General features: G+C 42.4%; 1 protein-coding gene across 5 annotated transcripts in view; it reads left to right on the forward strand.

The window, feature by feature from the left end:
- Nucleotides 1–6,090, forward strand: part of KCNB2 (potassium voltage-gated channel subfamily B member 2) — a 375,151-nt gene that overhangs the window by 364,099 nt on the left and 4,962 nt on the right. The gene's annotated exons all lie outside the window — the stretch shown is intronic.

Below are 6,090 nucleotides of genomic sequence, written 5' to 3' on the forward strand. Positions count from 1 at the left end.
TGAACCTGATGAAAACTCTGGCCAACTTAAGCTCAAAAGGGGGACATGAGGAGACAGCGTATTGGAAGGTCCTGTGAAGGCAGGAACTGAGGCTCCCCACAACGCTGGTTTGTCGCTCCCCCTTGTGGAGCACAGGTGACCTCATCCCACCAACTCCTCATCTCCAAATCTATGAGTTCAAAGTTCAGATTTCCAGGAGGACTAGAATCAGACTGGGCTAGTCTGGAGCAGGGATTCTCCCTCGGAACAACTGCCAAGGAGATAAGGTTGCCAGATCAAATACAGAATGCCTAGTGAATTTCATATAAACAGGAAATACTTTTTTTAATACAAGTATGTCCCACAAAAAAATTAATTCAGGGGCAGCCAGTTGGCTCAGTTGGTTAGAGCGAAGTGCTCATAACATAAATCCCTACATGGGCCACTGAGCTGCACCCTCCACAACTAGACTGAAACAACTACTTGACTTGGAGCTGATGGGTTCTGGAAAAACACACCGCTCCCCAATTTAAAAAAAAAAATTTTTTTAATGAATTCAAATATAACTGGGCATCTGCATTTTTATTTCCTAAATCTGCAATGCTAGAAGGAGGAAGCTGAGTACAGGCAGGGCTGCAAAGGGAGACCACGTGAGCTGGAGTAACTGCAAGAAGTGTCGGTGACACCTTCTGTGCTTTTGGTCAAACCAGGAAATAAAGGCTGCGAACATCCAGAGGAGAGAGGCCACTGTGATCTGGAATGCCAACAAGGGCTTCCTGGGAAGTGGCAGGATATGGGCAGATGGAGGATAGCGTGGGGGGAGGGGGAGTGATTGGGGAAGGGGAATGACATGCCAGGGGAAACAGTGAGGGTCCCAGCCTGGCAGGAGGGGGGAAGTCAAGCCAACTCAACCACCCAGAGTGAGTGATAGGGAAGCGAAAGATGAAACTCTCTGAAAAGCACGTGAAAGTAAACGTTCTTTCCAAGGGTCTCAAAATCAGAGTCAGTTACTGGTTCTTCACACTGCATCGAGGACCGAGCCTGATGGCATGTAATTAGCATAAATTAGCCACTTATAAATGGCTTTAGAAAGTAATATGTGTTGTTCTGTATTTTCCCTTTGCTCACCTTCCCTGCGTTCACTTCAGCTCAGCTAAATGGAAAAGGCGGCATCTTAGGAGGTTGGCAGCCGTTAAGAAAACTCCAGCTTATGGAATTCTCAATTCATTTGCACCACGTAACGAAACCATCTGTCTTTATGGCCTTTCTAATAACACCATGCTCATGAATATGCTCTCCTGTAGGCTGGTGAAACAGCCACCATCTAGGTTTGGAGTCACACACAGAATGAGGACCTGGAGTCTTCTAATGGTCCAACAGGAATCAATATATGACTTGGGAAATTCTTAGAGAAGTATAGTATTTAACATTGTTTAGCACTTTCCAGCTGGCAAAGTGCTATCGTGTATTTTATCTTATTTGTTCTTGTATTAGAGTTTTCCAGAGAAACAGAACCAATAGAATATATATGCTACATATATATGCATATATAATAGGTAGGTAGTTGTGTGTATAGATAGATGGATAGATAGATAGATAGATAGATAGATAGATAGATAGATAGATAGATAGATAGATAGGTGAGACAGAGACAGAGAGAGAGAGAGAGAGAGAGAGAGAGAGAGAGAGAGAGGCAGGCATTCAGGAACTGGCCCACGCAATTGTGAGGCCTGGCAAGTCTGAAATCCACACACAAGATGGCAGCCTAGACATCCAGGCAAGAGTTGCAGCCTTGAGTCTGAAATCCACAGAGCAGGCCAGGCAGACTGGAAACTCAGGGAGGGGTTCTGTGTTGCAGTCTTGAGGCAGAATTGCCTCTTCTTTGGGAAACTTGTCTTCATTCTGAAGACCTTCAACTGTTCAATGAGGCCCATCTATGTTATAGAAGGAGGTTTGCTTTGCTCAAAGTTTACTGATTTAAATGTTAATTACCGCTAAAAAAAAAAATCCCTTCACAGCAGCGTCTGGGCTGGTGTTTTGGTCACACAACTGGACACCACAGCCTAGCCAAGTTGGTATGTAAAATCAACCATTGCAGCCCTCAAAGCAATGTTACATAAGTAAGCAAAACAAGAATTTATTTTTCACATTTTCTATACCGGAGTACTGAGTCCCAGAAAAGCTAACTGTGGTTCCTGAGGTCACAAAACTAATGACGTATATCAGAATCCGGATTCAAACTCAGCCCTTTCAGCTGTAAGTCCCATATTATGACCACCTCTACCCCCACCAGGCACTTACTAGGCTGGCTCTTCATTTCTTTAGAAAGTCACAAATGGAGTATTTCAAAGATTTCTACTAACTTGAGTATTCTATGATTTTTTTTTTTACAGACTAGATGCCAAGTTAAATGAAATTCTGTTCAAAGGGTGCACTCCACTTGTTCTCCTCCTGTATCCTTCCCCCCAAATCTATCATTCATTAAAGAGAAGAGTCTAAACCAGCAGTTCTCAACCTGTGGGTCGTGGCCCCTTTGGGGGTCGAATGACCCTTTCACAGGGGTCGCCTGAGACCATTGGAAAACAAAAAGATATTTACATTACGATTCATAACAGTAGCAAAATTACAGTTATAGAGTAGCAACAAAAATCATTTTATGGTTGGGGGTCACCACAACACGAGGAACTGTATTAAGGGGTCGCGGCATTAGGAAGGTTGAGAACCACTGGTAAACGCTTACGTCGTGCTGTCTTGGGAGGGTGGCTGCGCATTCTGCAGAAACGACAGCCATGGTCCCTGCATTTCGGGGACTGGCAGAGGTAGTGAGGTTCGTGCTCCTCCAGGCTGAGCCAGTCTCCATTTTTCTCCCTGGCTTCTGAAGACGTCTCTAAGAACAAGTTGCCAACAAAGAGGTCGCCGGGTCACCTGAGTGGGTGTAAAATTAAAGGCACCTCCATCTCTCTGTTGCTCGTTTCTTTGCAGAGTCACTACAAGTAATATTAAAGTTCCCTTCACCACCCTTTTACCTAATGACTTGCTTCCTAAAATCTAACCTTTAAAAATGCAGAAAGATATCATAGGTAGTGAAACAAAGCTTATTTCAGGAGAGACCAAGAAAATAGCAAAAACACTATCTTTAGTCATAAGATAACCAAATTCCCTTCTCAAAAAATTGGTTTTGTGTGTGAGAGTGAAAAGCCAAAAGGAGAATTTGATAGTGTATAGAACGGGGTTGCTTCTCACACCCCATCCCACCCCGAATGAAAGGCATTGTACAGGCTTAGAGCGGACATCAGCTTGTATGTGGATGACAGTCTTCTCAACCCCTCATTGAACAGCTCACGAAGGGGAGGGGAGAGAATTGAATTCCTGGGTTCTTGGTATCCACAGGGCCAGAATAATTAAAAATCAACTGAACCCTCAGGGTTGCTCGCTGTATGTGTGTGTTGTGGTATGCAAATCAGCTGAGAGTACTTGAGCTCAGACTCTCTTTTGTCCTGGGAGGGCCACAGGAACCTCTGAGAGAAGAAAGCGCTTCTGGTCAACCAAGGGCCACCAGCCTCAGAGGACATCTCGAGCGTTCAAGACTGGGAGAGGCTAGCACTGCAGTCAGACATGGTTCTCCCATTGGTGCAAATCAAAGGATTTACTTTCTGGTTTGCTGCATCTTCTGGGAAAGAGCTAGAAATAGAAGATGGGTGGATGAAAATCAGGATATTCTTACCAACTCCTCAATTCTTCCTTTGGCACACGACTCAGCCTTTGGTTTATAGGCTGAGAAATGACATCGCGCTGTGTCCTTTTCCTGAAAGTAGACAATTATTCATGTTTCTAATAATGCTTATCACAGGATTTTTTCCTTCCTATTGCGTTAAATAAGTTGATGCTGTCCTGAAAATGCGTATTATCATGTTTTCCCATGTTGTTTTCTATTGCTGATCAGAGGAGGGGTTTTTTTTTAAGGGTATTATGTCCCACTAAGGAGAAAAGCAGAAGTACTATATAGTTAAGAGCTTATAACTCACTCACTTTCGCCTGACAGCATATACTTATGAAGGAAGGAAGGAGAGGTGAGGGAGGAAGGGAGAGAGAAAGTGTCTGCTCTGACCTTCAGTGCAAGGCTCAGAAGTTCCCCTGTGTTTTGGTGGGGTGTTGAATGTCAGTGAATATAACGCTGGGTATCACAGGGGAAGTCCAAGCTAGAAAAGTTTCCGCATATTTTAAGTCTCATGGTAGGTCAAGTTGACCTGAAGTGACCTTAGTCCAACCCCCTTTTATTATTATTATTATTAATATTATTGAGATATAATTGACCTGTCACATTGTATTACTTTCAGGTGTATGCTGTAATGATTTGATACATGTCTATATTGCAAAGTGAGTGCCACAATAAGTTTAGTTAAAATCCATCACCTTACATCATTACAATTTTTTTTTCCTTGGGATGAGAACTTTTAAGATCTACTCTCTTAGCAACTTTCAAATCTGTAACACAGTATTGTCAACTATAGTCCCCCTGCTGGACATCACATCCCCAGAACTTATTTATTTTGTAACCGGAAGTTTGTATCCTTTGACCACCCTCCCCCATTTCACACCCCACCCCCACCCAATTCCAGTTCACCTTTGAAATATCGGCCAACTAGATGGTTCCATCCTATGACAAATAAACAACAGTGGGCTGGGTTTGGCATGCAAACCACTGCTTAGGTTAGAGAATGTGTGTAAACGTGTTTAAAATCTGAGCATTAACTAGGTCTGTAATTGTATTTAAATGGGGGGAGGGAGAGATAGACAATTTTTGTTCTTTATTACCTCCCAGTGCTGGCCAGTAGCTTTTCCAGATACACTTGCAGCCTTCCTTACACTTATCCCACTTTCCATTGTAGAGGATGCTTTATGTGCAGGGTCTGGTTGGATCCCTGACAACTCTCTGGGGCAAGTGTAAGGCACCTCATTTTGCAAATGAGGAAACTGAGGCTTGGAGAGGGGACTGGCTCGTCCCCATGGCCAGTGGAGGTGGAGCTATGTGTTCTAGTTCTTTGTCCTGTGTTCTTTGTACTACAGAACATCCATTATCTCTAAAGGAAATAAAATCAAAGAGTTGGTAAATTGAGGCAATCCTCCAGTTGCCTTACTTCGTCTCACCAACAGAAATCAATGCAACCAAATTTTTGCAAGTGCTGGGCCCCCGTTCTTAACCCCACGTGATCCATGAATGTCTAAGTGAAGAATCAAAATCATTATCCAGGCAATTCAACTGGGAAGAAAAGTTTTATCCAGAAAGAATGTCTGTTCCTAGTAACTAAATGCTTGGAACATACAGTGAGATATTTTTCAAAGCCTTCCCGTTTGAACGTTTTGTGTCGTAAGCAACAAAATTGTAGTTTGGCAATTCGACCAAAATAGCAGGACCAGTCGTTACTTGTCCTGGGTTTGGTTTGCAGACATGACTGGAATTAGCAAAACGTTTTAGTTTAGAAAAGAGAATCGCCAAATGTTAGAGGTGAAAGGAACCTTGGAGATGATGTAATCCAGATCACTAAGGGGGTTGACCAGTGTCACATAGATAATAGGAATTTCTGCCTCATTTGCCATATACAGACATAAGTCTGTTTGCTAAAGCTGAGAGGCCAGTTTTTGGAGGTGACGATTGAAAACCTAATTTGTGCACAGTTATAATAAACAAAGCAATACCTAAATGTCATAAGGGTTTGCTGTACTAAAGTAAATTTCCATGTTTAGAAGTTTATCCTGTAGCTTTGAGCAAAATTGCACGTTTGTTATATTTATTGTGTTAAAAAAAAGCTACAATAAGACAATAAACTTGCATTTGGTTTATTGTATCACACATCATTCTTCGTATATATTGAATAATCTGTCTAGAGGGTTATCTTTCTGGGAGAATGCCAAGCTTCACAAGACATTTAAAATAAGCCATTTCTTTACATTGAGAGCAAATGGGTTTTGACAGCTTGAATTTGAACGAGACAGAAAGTAACACACTTCAATACCTTATGGCTTCTTTAACATGAAAGTAGGGTCCCTAAGGACTTGAGTATTTGGTTTTTTTCTTTAGTAACTCTCTTCAAGAATGTACTCTGGGGCCGG

Source organism: Hipposideros armiger, unplaced genomic scaffold (genome assembly GCF_001890085.2).
Source record: "Hipposideros armiger isolate ML-2016 unplaced genomic scaffold, ASM189008v1 scaffold_80, whole genome shotgun sequence".
NCBI classification, from domain to species: Eukaryota; Metazoa; Chordata; class Mammalia; order Chiroptera; family Hipposideridae; genus Hipposideros; species Hipposideros armiger.